This window comes from Acanthochromis polyacanthus, chromosome 19 (assembly GCF_021347895.1).
Source record: "Acanthochromis polyacanthus isolate Apoly-LR-REF ecotype Palm Island chromosome 19, KAUST_Apoly_ChrSc, whole genome shotgun sequence".
NCBI lineage: Eukaryota > Metazoa > Chordata > Actinopteri > Pomacentridae > Acanthochromis > Acanthochromis polyacanthus.
Window position 1 is genome coordinate 26,968,240 of NC_067131.1, and position 13,677 is coordinate 26,981,916.

Here is a 13,677-nt window from a genome sequence, read left to right on the forward strand (position 1 = left end):
TATTTGAGGGTCTGGCGTATGTGTGCTGGTGGGTCATGATCTGTGATATATAGATAAATAGCTCCTTCTAGTGGGCGTGTGATGCACTCTTTCTCGCATCTGCTAAGAAGCAGCTTTCCCAGTGAAATCGTGTTACAGGTCCACGTCAGCTTCAGATGGAACAGAATTAGTGGGACGGGACAGTGCTTTAATACATGTTGAATCTATGATGCCCATGCTTCAATTATTTATGGATCAATGTATTTCAATTAGCAGTATTTTCTAGAGATAAAAGATAAATGGCCCAGTTCCGTATCTGATCAGAAAAATAGAATTAATCACAATATATCGCAATGATTCCATCAAATATCAACGATCACAATATCCACATTATTGCATGTAAAGCTAGTCATAGTCACAGTTTTGTCTTTTTCTTCAAATTTCCTTTATTCTAAAATGATCCACTGATTTGAACATAAGCCTGCTCGTTGCTCATTGATTGAATTAAACCAAACAAAACACCATATTACCCCAGCAGCTGGTAATTTTGATTTCACACCACCTTTTTTACTTGTTAAAGGGCACAGTCATACAGTAATTATAAATAAATGTAAAGAGCAAAGTATGTAGTTTGTGCAATGAGCAATTAATCTGTACGAACGAATTTCAACATAAACTAACAAACACTAAAAATAATCAATACAAAAGGAGTAAGACAGAGGAGTGCAAACAGAGTGTATGAGTTGAAACTGATTTTAATTGCTTGTGATAATGATGGCATTATGTAGTTCTATTTCATATTAGTATGTTGCTCCACATGGTGCATATTCATGCATATGGATCCATGACCCAGAGCATGTTCAAGTGTGTGTAAGGCAGGAAATAAAAGTAAAAGGATTAAATGGGGATAAAAACGAGTGCAGCAATACATAAATACAGACGGCAGGATTCAAAAGTCTAAAATCTGTCAGATTTTCATGCAATCCTGGAAATAATCAGCATGAGATTTTTAGAAACTTTTAAAAACACAAGAAGTTTTGACATATAAGAAGGAGAAATATTTTAGACTCTGCTTTGTTTTGATATAATGAATCCAATGAAGCAAATCTGAGGCAGTCACCATGTCAACTCTTCTGTACAAATGATCAGATTTCCTTGAGCTGCATCCTTCTATTGAAGCAGCATTTGATGACATTCCGCTGGTTTGTTGGACTAAATCAGAGGCTTGTTTCAATGAATCAAGCTGCAGCCATTATTCACTTATTTCTGTGAATCAGGTTTCTTGCAAGATATTGGTCACTTAAGGTGACAACAGTGGAAACACGGCATCAGAACTAAGTGAAAGTGTCAGAATTCAAATTGTTATTCCAAACAAAAAGGGCTCTCTCAGTATTAGATCATGGCTGAACTGAAGGTTTCTCAGAGAGTAGAGCATGGCACTCTAAAACACTTTGCAGAAACTAAATCAGTTTTATCCAAAGCATGTTCAGGCAGAGCAAAAATGAAAAAAAAAAACACTCAAGGACTGTTCTGTTTGCACACAAATGATCTCAATCATTTTGCAATTTCATTCTTATATTCTGATTTAAAGGTGACTGTGTAACATCCATCTCGGTGCTGATAATTAGTCCAATATGAATCCAACATGACTGAAAGCATAACAACGGAAATGAAGTGCTGTCAGTTGTAGTGCTCAATTATAGAAGCACTAACTAAAGATACTGTAGCAAAGAAAAATAATAATAGCACCAGCAATTAAATTGAAAGGAGGCAACATAAAAATACTGCTACTCAGTGGTGGCTGGTGCTGAAATTTGTTGGGTGGGCTAACAAATGCATAATACCGATTAAATGGTTAACACAGCTGCAAAAGCAACATCACCTATAATACACACAGTTACATCAATTACAGGTACACTATACTTTTTTAGTGCTCTACATCAACACTCTCTCTCACTCACTCACTCTCTCTCTCTCACACACACACACACCTATGTCTGGTTCTGCTATTCCTGTGGGGACTTACCATTGACTCCCATTCATATCTAACCCCTAACCCTAACCCAAACGAAAACAATGCCTAACCCTAAAGAAACGTTTTTGCACTTTTACTTTTTTCAGTAACAACAGCATGGCCAAGAAAACACTGTTTAAACTTGTGGGGACCGAAATGAGGTCCCCACAAGTGACATTTTTTTCGGTTTTCCTACAGTTGTGGGGACATTTGTTTCCCACAAGTATAGCCAGCACCTACACACACACACACACACACACACACACACACACACACACACACACACACACACACACACACACACACACACACACACACACACACACACACACCCCACTACAAAACGTGTTCCACCTGCAACGATTGCCCACAGATAGCCTGCTGCAACTGTCTTGTTACCACTGTTTGGCAACATGTAGTGCAAAACACGCCTTCAGCACAACAGATGACCTCAGCAAAAACAAGGTGTCACAGTCCTTTAACAGGTCAACATGGGCCTACCTTATTTGAAAAGAAGCTCACATCGACGGCCGATGTGATCCCAGTCTCTTAACTTCCAGCTTTTCTTCCAAAGACATTGAGGAAAATGGACATGAAAGCAAATAATCCACCTCGTTCATGCTAACGCCTGCCATAGCTTAACCTTTTCTCGCTGCGTAAAAGGCCTGTGGGCTGACTGAAGTTAGCCCAAATGATCAGTAAATCATGGGGGCAGGACATGACACCTGTCAATCACTTACAAGAATGAAATGAATGAAAGCCACCGCTGTGTTAACTCGCTGCTATTGGTCAAAAGTCAGTGACCTGTGGGCTGAGTGAAGTTAGCCCAAATGATCAGTAAATCATGGAGGCGGGACATGACACCTGTCAATCACTTACAAGAACAAAATGAATGAAAGCGGACTGCATCTGCTGGGGCTGTAAAAAAAAAAAAAAAAAAAAAGCCCATTTAGAGATATTCTATGTTTTTCTTTTGACTGATTGGTGCTGTTGCTACCTTTGTTTTCACCTAAACTGAAAACAATCTGTTGTAAGTTATTTGAAAAATAATTTTCTCATATTTTTTGTGTTGGCCTGGGAGGGCTTAGCCCTGTTAGCCCATTTATACCAGCCGTCCCTGCTGCTACTAATAACAATGAAAATGAAACTTTTTTTAAGGGTGATGCAGATCTACTGAGTGTCTTCAGATCAAAGGTTGTAAAAACAGATTTAAAAGCCCAATGACAAAATGGGAGCAATGTCAGCAGCACTGATAGCAGGTGAGAGATAAACAGTTTCCAAAACAAACAAATGTATCTTGAATGTGTCTCTTTTCAAGGTGAATACATCTCAGTTCATTTGTGTAGGTGGATGGTGAGATTTCCAGTTTAAAAGTATCAGGTATTTCAAAATTAAAGTACTGACAGCAAGAGCAGCTTCATAAAAACTTGAGAGGTTGATGTTTTTTGGGTTGAAAGGCTGAATAGTGGAACCCGTGGACACGGAGTAGCTTGATCACTGAGCACAACACGAATGAAACAGTGGTAAATATAGATGATCAGACAAAGCCTGAACGTGTGAAGCAGCATGGCTGGTTCGTAATGTATAAGTCTGAACTGTACATGATTGTGGCAGGTGCATATGGAAGAGCAATGAATTCTCTTTAAAGCTTGTTCCCATTGTGGCCTAAATCAGCCTCCCACTCTTGACTTGTGGCGATAACAGATGAGGAAGGGAGTCAGACGCAGTCATACGGTAACATGGATCATTTAATATTAATATTAACTTCTGGAATGGCGTTAAGGTGCGCTTGAGAGCTGAGTCATAGCGACTTTGAACTTTAATGATCCCATCTATACACAGGTCTTTAAGTGTTCTAATTCAGTTTTTAAATCAGAGATTAAAAGCATTACAGTTTAATGGTGGAGGAAATGCTGGGTTTCTATTCCAGGGAGAAAACAATAAAAGTGAAAATCAAACTCAACATAATTTTGCTGTGTTTTGTGAATTAACTTTACTGCTTGGTTAGTAGATAAAAGGTTAGTATGTCAAAACTGCTCATGTCTAGTTCTGTATAAGGGGAGTTTGTGGGAGTTTTTTATCAAGTTTGAAAGATCAGACCAATATGAATATGTCTGAACACCTTATTATGTTTAATTGGTGAGTTGAGACCTTTAACATTCCATTACAGGCCATATCCTCATAAAGCTTTTATACGGCAAGTAAAAAGTTAAATATTACAATAGTTAGAAAGCCTACTAAAATGAACAGCAAATCAGTTTTGAAACAAAGTCAATTCTGTAACATTACCAGGATGGTAAAGAGTGCTTGACGAGCCGCTGATCTTTAAATACCTGCAGTATGAAGTACAGGGTACTGCATTAACCCTTGTGTTGTCTTAGTGCCAAAAATGACCCAGTCGCTTTGTTTACTAGCAGAGAAAACCCAATAATGACCTTTTTTCAATTTGAAATGACTTCAATGACTTTTCCTTCAGTGGCCCCACCATTAGAAAAAAGCGAAACATTGTCTGTTTATATCTTCATCAAAGCTTTACACCACTAGGGTACAAAGATTGTCTTAGGGTCATTTTGACTTACTTTCTGCACATTTCTGATACTTTCTGAGGATATACAAGTATTTTCTCTTGCTAATTAACAATGTTTGCACCTATGCAATACCTTTACCAACAATAATAGCGATAATATACCTCTATTTTAGTAAAGAAAGCTGTTAGAACATGTGTGACACGATATAAAGGAATGGTGTCCACTTATTAAATATGGTCTTTCTGCCCTCTGAAGAGGGAAAACGCAGACATTCACAAAGTGTGTGACGTATGACAGGTTGTTTCTTCCTGTAAAGTAGATTTTGGGTGAAAAATTTAATTCAGCGCCTTAGTGGAGGCGGGTCATTTTTCACCCTCAGGACAAGGAAAGTGCACAGGATCTTAAGACAACACAAGGGTTAAAGTGACTCCCCTCTTATCTGAATGGCAGCTGTTCATCATCTGTCACTACCATTAAATGTGGCATCCCCCATGGTTCTAATTTAGGCCCCATCTTGTTTTCTCTGTACATGATGCCGCTTCATTGCGTCTTTAAAAACAACATCTCACATCACAGCTATGCCTTTAACTGAAGGGGCAAAAAAGCAGAGTTAATTATATCTGGTCGATCCAGCTCTGCTAATAGCATTAAGGAAGAACTTGGCCCTCTGTCTGTAATGGACCTGCATGTTTTAGCCTTAGGCTGTACTATAGTAGCTCTCTAGATATTGAGTTAAACCAGTCTAACATTACCTGGGAAAAATCTGAATTAAACACTCATCTTTCTTTTCTTGCTGTAGGTTCTTCTTGAGGCTACCGTAGCCTTGTGTAATGTTTGTTTCTTTTTATCACCTTGCTTTTTTGCATTGATCTGGTTTTCCTAAGTTTTTTCTTTAATCTTAATTTCAGCTTAACCTCTTTTAAATCTCACCAATATGCTCTGCCCATTCTGTTCATATGGTGGTCTTATGTCGGTATACTTGAGTTTTGATAACGCCTTTTACTCCCTACTTTCATTTACATGCAACCATTGTATCTTATTAACTTTGTGTCTTCTCTTCTTCATTGTTTGTGCTTTGTTAACTGTGTCCTCTCTCTCCCTCTATGTCTTTGCAGGTATTTCAGGCTCTGGAGCTGCATGGGTCTAATATACAGCTAATAGTCCACCAACCTTTCTCATGTTTGTGTTGTCCATTTGTCTCTGCTCTCCTTGCTTCTTGCTTTACGATCAGCTTAACCAGTCACTGCAGTTGGCTTCTCTCCTTCTTCCTGCTCAGAGGAAGTTCTTCTTTTCTGTCACCTGCTTGCTCAAAGGGAATCTTTGAATTTGTTACTCGTATAATTTTGTAATATGAACATGTAAGTTTAAATGATTTGGGTACATTGGTATGACGAATAATGTTTTAGGACTTTAACGTTAATATTTAAACTTATTAGCTAAATTTGTCATGTTCATTTTAATTCTCAACTTAAAATCCCTCTGTTTTACAACTGATGTATAAATAGTGGTATCTGGGCTTGACTTTTTCTTTCAGATGCAATCCTGGTAGTGTTAAATGATTTTGGGAGCAAGTAAAGAACAAACATAGATACATAATTCAAACTGAAAACAAGAGTTAAATTTAAAGTTACCTCATTAACCAAAACCCTGTTTTATAGTCCAGGGGCCTCATTTATAAAGCTTGCGTACGCACAAAACAGGGCTAGAAAGTGGCGTATGCCACTTTCTACGCAAAGGTTGTGATTTATAAAAACAAACTTGGCGTGAGAATGTGTGCACCGGTGCGCCAACCTTGATTCTTGATGCTTGCTTACGCACAAAACAGGGCGTAAATCACAAACTTTGCGTAGAAAGTGGCGTACGCTGTGTTCGTTGTGATTTCTAAAACAAACTTGGCGTGAGAATGTGCGCACCGGTGCGCCAACTTTGATGCTTGCTTAAGCACATTTTGGAGACAGAGGGAACGGCAGTGCCGGAGGGTGAAGTGGTGAATTGAAACCAGATTGATCTCAAACCTTTATTGTTATCACATATTAGACTTGTAGAGCCGGATAATCATAAACCCTCATTGTTGTAGATGTTCATATAGTGCGTCATTCGGCCGACGACTGTATTTGCAGAACTATGTTCATATATCAACAGGGGCAGTGGCGGATTGAACGTTATTTCATTCAGTCGTTTGACCGAAGGGCTGGTCCACATCTGGGGCCGGTGCGGTGATCTTTATTAAATAATTTTGTTGACTGATCACCTGGCGCACGTATGGCTCATCGGGGAAGGCAGAAGACCCATTTGCAGGGGTGGTCTCCGACGCAGTGTCCCAGGTTTGATTCCTGCCCGCGGCACTTTTATGCATGTCTTCCCCCTACTCTTCTCCCCATTTCCTGTCACTCTTTACTGCAACTATCACAGTAAAAATGCAAAAAAAGTAAAGAATTTTGTTTATTTATCCATATGCGGCCAAATGGGATGAGCGTCCAACCATTAATCAGCCCTGTACAGGCACACATGCTTCACACCACAACCCCCGAGTGAAAATGAATTTGTCTATGTGAACCGAAAAAATGTACATTCAATCAGTTTACAAATTATTTGTACATCGGACATGATCATAGCAAATTTAGTGGCAGGGTGGCCTGGGTCAACACATGATTCATTCATCCTGACGCACAGCAGTGAAAAGACTGCAGGCCGGCGCTGCGTGAAATGCCGTGGATCAGCAGCTTATTTGTATACAGATACATTCATGAGTTACTTTGCATTGACCATTCATGGTAAAATGTGGGTGTGTTGTGGGTGGAATGTGAGGTGGATCCACCTGTGCAATCTTCCAGCTGGTGTGTGATTTATCAAGAAATTGCATGCAGCCGTGCTTATGCAAAGTTTTATAAATCGGGGCGAAGGGCATACTCCAATTTCGGATTTTCGGCGTACGCAAACTTTAGTATGAATCCTACGCAATGTTTTATAAATGAGGCCCCAGGCCTCTGTTGACACTGGTTACAGTTGCAGAAAGTGATTGGAAGAGTGGTGAGACTGTTTATCTTTCAAAATGAAAGAATGATTTTAAATCACACAAATGAATAAATGATTTTGTGGGGTTCAGATGGCATTGTCTCTATTGAGTAAAATTACAATAAAAACTGACTTACTGTCTCTCTTAGTCTTAACTTGACTTTCAGGCACACTTAAAGTATAGAGCAGTCTGTCACAATGTCAGAAGTCAGCTGAGTTTTGGCTTCTTGTATAGACACACACACACATGGGCACAGTGAGTGCCATCACAATCTACCTGTCTGGCTTCCAGCCATACCCAGCAAACCATGGGTGTCTGGCCCACAGAATGACAGAGAGGGATGATAGGACATTGATAGCCATTTGTCTTCTATCTCCTTAGGGACACAAGACAGAGTGCTGATGTCTGTCTCCACCACAATCATTTACCTAAACAAAACAAATGCATCATTGATCCCTTCCCACCTCACATTCTTTCTGCTCCCTTTCCACCACAGCAACCAGAGAACACACACAACACACACACCATGCATTGACACGCAGACAGAGAAACAAGCAGCCTTGTATGCATCACAACATTGATCCTCTTCTGCAGCACTTTGTCATCACACCTTCTGTTGTGTACTAAAGAATTCCCTCTGTTCCTCCCATCCAAGACAATAGATTTTGCTGTGTTAGCAGCTTTCTGTGTCCTCTGTGGGGCTTAAGTGGTCTAACTGTATAGAAAAGGATGACAAGGGCCGCGCAGGCCACCAAAGGGTTACTGACTAGAGTTGTCGGTTTGCTAAATGGACTTCTCCAGAGCACATATTAGAAACCTGATACCCTCTATTTTCCTTTTTCCTGTTACAGGACGTTAAAAGTTTAACTGCAGTGTTCAGGGTAGAAATGTCACACCAGATATGAAACTCTGGTTTGCTTCTGTCATTCTGCCACAGACCTGTCATACTTCCCAAACTTTAACTATAAATTATAGTTGTTATTCACAAATACTATCGAAAGCATGAACTGAAAAACTGTTTGCAATGGATTTGCAGGATTTTGACGCGTTTTCTAAGTTAATCAATCAAGAAGAACTTTAAGTGTCAGCCAGTCAGTTGCATCCGACTGAATTGGCGACATAAATAAAGTTCTTCATCCAGCTCCCTCCAGCTTCGTTGTGTCTCATCACACGTTCAGCCAGGGCTAGTCTATGTTGCCTAATGATGATTGACAAGCGTGGATGTGAGCCATATAGCGACTTCTTGGTGAGGTGCGATTTCCAGGAGATGTTTTGTGCCATCTGTAGCATTCTGGTATAAGTTCCACCAATTCCTTTTGAGAGTGTCTTTGAAAGTGATCAGGAGTCAGATCATAGAGCAACATGGATTCCACTGACACCTTCAATACTCTACTTTTTGTTGTTGTTTTAATTGGAGATACCCATATTTTTGACAGAGAGTTTAATGCTCCCCAAGCTTTACCAGCTTTTGTTTCTATATCATGTGCCATGTTGTTGTAGCCTCTAAAATATAGGAAATCATCAAGTTTTTGGATTTTGAATCCATCTACTGCATGCAATGTCTCTTCAGATGTTGGGTCAAGGTGCATGAACTTTGTCTTTCCAGCATTCAGGAAGAGTCCCATCAGTCTTGTTTCCCATTTTACCCAATTCAGACAGTCTTCTGCCTCACTGAGAGTGTTTTCCAGGAGGGCGATTTCATCTGTGAGTGCAAGTTCGGAGAGAAATTCTTCAGGGTGCGTTCTACTTTGAGAGCGCTTTAGGGTCAGGCCATCGGAGGGCAAGATTGCATTCCTCAGTGGATAGTCTAAGCAGATGATGAAGAGGAAAGGTACTCTAGGGTCTCCTTGGAGTAGTCCGGTGTCTGTGGAGAAGAGATCTGTGTTGTCCTCAGGAGACTTGACTAGAGCAGAAGTGTTGACATACATAGCCTTTAACAATAACAATAGGAGGAGGGATTCCATACACCAGTAGAATTTGGAGCATTTTGTTTCTGTCAGTTGAGTCAAATGCCTTCTTGAAATCAATGAAAACCAGTATTGCTTCCTTCTTGCGGTTGAATACCTCCACAGCAATTCTTCTAAGAGTTAGGATGTGCCCAGTAGTTGAGCAAGCTGTGCAGTAGTTCAGCGAGACTTTAAGTGTAAGACTACTAAACATTTGAAGTTGGGCGCCCAGATAGCTGAGCTGGCTGAGCAGGCAACACATATTTCCCAACACAGCAGTCATGGGGTCAAATCCAGCCCACAGCCATTTGCTGCATGCCATTGCCCCACTCTTCTACCCATGTTTCTTGTCTCTCTCCACTGTCCAATACATAAAAAGGCAAAAAGGCCCAAAAAATAACTTCAAAAAAACATTTGAAGTTAATCTGACATAACAGTTAGAATTTAAAACTGTGTTCACATGCATGAACAAGACAAGTATTGGGGTTTGTACATGTGACATCAGGGTGTGTGTAAATACCCTGAGTAATTTTAGGTCACAAAGATCCATGCACTAAGACTTTTTAATTATGATTTCATCTTTTCGTCCATGCAGGGATCTCTTTTGATGGTTCCCCACAGGACAGTTTATTAGAGCTAATACCCAGCATCCTTTGTGTATTGTAGCGCTCCTGATGATTACACAGCGAATATCCCATGTTACAATATGCAGCCTATCGTCTCATATCACATAACCCATGTCAGAGATAAGGATGTAGATGGTTGGCTGGGGGAGGGAGGGGTGACAAAGTATTAATACTACTCAGTGGTGCGATAAATTAATTTTGGATTGCTTCCCTGGGTTTGAACAAAATTGTTTTGTTGTGGGGAGAAAAAAGATTAAGGTTTTTAATTATACTGAGTAATTCATTCCACAAAATAAATCCCCACTAAAGCGATCTCTTCAGAGGCACGGGAGAAGTGTCAGCCTTCTCATGGTGTTGTTATTAAGAGATGTCACACAGACACACAAACAGGCAGTCTGCCATTAGTCATGTTCACCACAGCACTACTAGGACCTGCACTTTACCATCAGATAACATTTGTTCTTCAGGAGAGATCAAGTGAAGTAGCAGTAATTGATTTAAATGACTGTTTAATCCCTTTTTTCCTCTTTACACTACTTTGGCCCCTCTATACTTTGAGTGAACCACTGGAAACCCTCCTTGTCCAGCTTCCAATTTGCTTGTTCAACACATAGAAAAGGAATAAAATGAAAGGCCCCTGCAAACTGCACCTGCTTTGTTTGCACCATTATTTATTCATAATTGATTATAATTGAATGGCAATAACTGCTGAATGTGTTCTTTGGTGAACTTCAAGCAATTAGTGTGGGGAATTACTGACAATTAGTGTTGACTTTTCCTGACATACTACGATTTGCTGTCACTCCAGGTTCAGGTGGACGGCTTCAGCTGCCAGAGGTGAATGGAGCTTGAGCAAAAAGTGACAATCAATAAGAATCATGTTTGAATGGACTTCTGTGAGCAGCTGTTGCTAAAGATTGAGCCAGCTAGAGAAGATGTGTAGGAAAAAAAATTTGATAATTGTGATCAATTGCTTATTAACTACCACTCATGTAAAGATAATTCACATTTATCATTTTAGTAGTCAGGGCTGCACAATGGATCAGTGGTTACTTTTGCCTTGCAACAAAAAGAAGATCCCTGGTCGGCGTCCCGTCCTTCCCGGGATCTTTCTGCACGGAGTTTGCATGTTTTCTCTGTGCATGTATGGGTTTTCTCCAGGTTCTCTGGCTTCCTCCCACAGTCCAAAAACAAGCTGAGGTTAATTGGTGATTCTAAATTGATCATATGCATGTGAGTGTGATTGTTTGTCTCTATATGTAACCCTGTGATAGACTAGTGACCTGTCCAGGTGTCTCCTGTCTTCACCCTAAGTCAGCTGGGATAGACTCCTGCCCCCTGTGGCCCTCATGAGGATTGAGTGGTGTATAGTTAATGGATGGATTTATAGAGAGTTAAAGTGATTGTAAACAATAGTTTTTACATTCTCTTTGTAAAGCAACCTGTCAGAGCTGGTTTCTAGCTCTTTTAAAAGCTTTCACACCGATGTAACATTCTTAAAAGGATATTCCATCAATTTGTACCTTACGGTCAGATCGCTGTCGTGATAGTACTTGTTATGGTAGTGGTTTATTGTATGTGCTGCCCCTGGAGCGCCTTCTTGTGGCTTGGTGGACGTGGGGGGAGTCATGTGAAAATAAATGGTTGCCAGCCTCACAACACAGAGCAGTCTTGGTCTCGTGGATTAAACATAACCGGCACTTACAACTAATAAGACAGTACTAATGCTGTGAAACCTTTGGAAGGAATCATGCCAGAGGTCACTTCTATTGACTGCTTCTCAGTGGATGTTAAGTGACGAATATAAAAATTGACATAAGAGGACAATAAATGATTTACTGTACAAAATTTTTAATGCTGTGTTTATCTGTAAAAGAGGATCGAGTGATGCTTTGTAATGTTATATTCAGTGTGTGTATGTGAGTGTGTGCGTGTGTGTGTGTGTGTGTGTGCGCATGTGTGTGTGTTCATCATCATCAAAAAATGCACATTCAACGTGCATTGATGCACGTTGAATGTGCGCATTCAAAAAATGCACATTGAATGTGCATTTTTTGAATGTCTTTGATCTTTGTGATGTCATCACAACTGACGGAAAGTCCACAAGTGTAACTCAATAACTCAGTAACAGAGTCAGTTCAACCCACGATTTCTCGTGATTAGCTGCGATTTTTAACACTCACCGGACTTTAGCAGAGAAGAACCGGAGTTTGTGTGCACTACACAAAATGCACCGCTACAACAACCTGTGCCTTGGAAATAGAAAGATTTCCAAGGCACCAAGAGATGCCACCACAACCAAGGAACCAAAGAGGAATTCTTCTGATTTGTGGGTCCTGCGCACGCAACAGAGATACCAGCTGTTGGCTCGCTACCGCAGAATCTCAGAGTCAGTGATTGATGAGGGTGTTAAACCTACGGCACATGGGTCACACAGGAGAGCTATTGCATCCATGGATTTGTTGGCACTGCGTAAACATCGCAGATATGAACTGCTTGCCAGCCGCCGAAAAATCACAGGCTCACTGGACGAGGAAGACAATGTTTCCAAGGCAAAACCTACCATTGGAACAACTCAGAGCAGCAACCCAGGTAGCTGCACCTCCAGAGACCCAGACATGAGAGGAACCAAGAGAAGAGCCATCGCCTCCATGGATTTGCAGGCACTGCGTAAATATCGCAGACATGAACTGCTTGCCAGCCGCCGAAAAATCACAGGCTCACCGGATGAGGAAGACGATGTTTCCAAGGCAAAACCTGCCATTGGAACAACTCAGAGCAGCAACCCAGGTAGCTGCACCTCCGGAGACCAAGACATGAGCGGAACCAACAGAAGAGTCATCGCCTCCATGGATTTGCAGGCACTGCGTAAATATCGCAGACATGAACTGCTTGCCAGCCTCCGAAAAATCACAGACTCACCGGATGAGGAAGACGATGTTTCCAAGGCAAAACCTGCCATTGGAACAACTCAGAGCAGCAACCCAGGTAGCTGCACCTCCGGAGACCAAGACATGAGCGGAACCAACGGAAGAGCCATCGACAATGGTTCGACTAAAAGTAAAAAACAATACCGCGCCGTTCCGTTTAACAGAAGAATGGCTGACCAACTGTCACATCTCAGCCATGGTAGAAACTCTGACTCGGCACCCAACAGAAATTCCTCTGATAAGAAGGCAAATCACAGACATGAACAGCGCGCCCAGTTTCAAAGAAGGCAGCGCCCTCCTGCAGCTGTGCAACGATGTGGGCCTCAAGGGGTGAGCGTTGCAAGACAACAACCCCATGCCAGCCGCAACACTAGGAATCGAGTTGCACGCAGGCAGCGGAACATTGGTCGTGCATGGGCTTGGCAGAGGTATCCCAGCTACCAAAGGCTGACCAATCCAAGGCCCACTTGGTACAACAGACCAGCGTACCAAGCTGATTATCATCACAGACCCTTTTACAGAAACGCTTCTCGTGCAGGCTTTGCACAGAGACAGCACAGTGGCAAATTCTGTCACTGCAAAGGCCAAGTAAAAAGGGACAACCAGCAACGGTTCACACCACAGCAGAACCGCAGGGG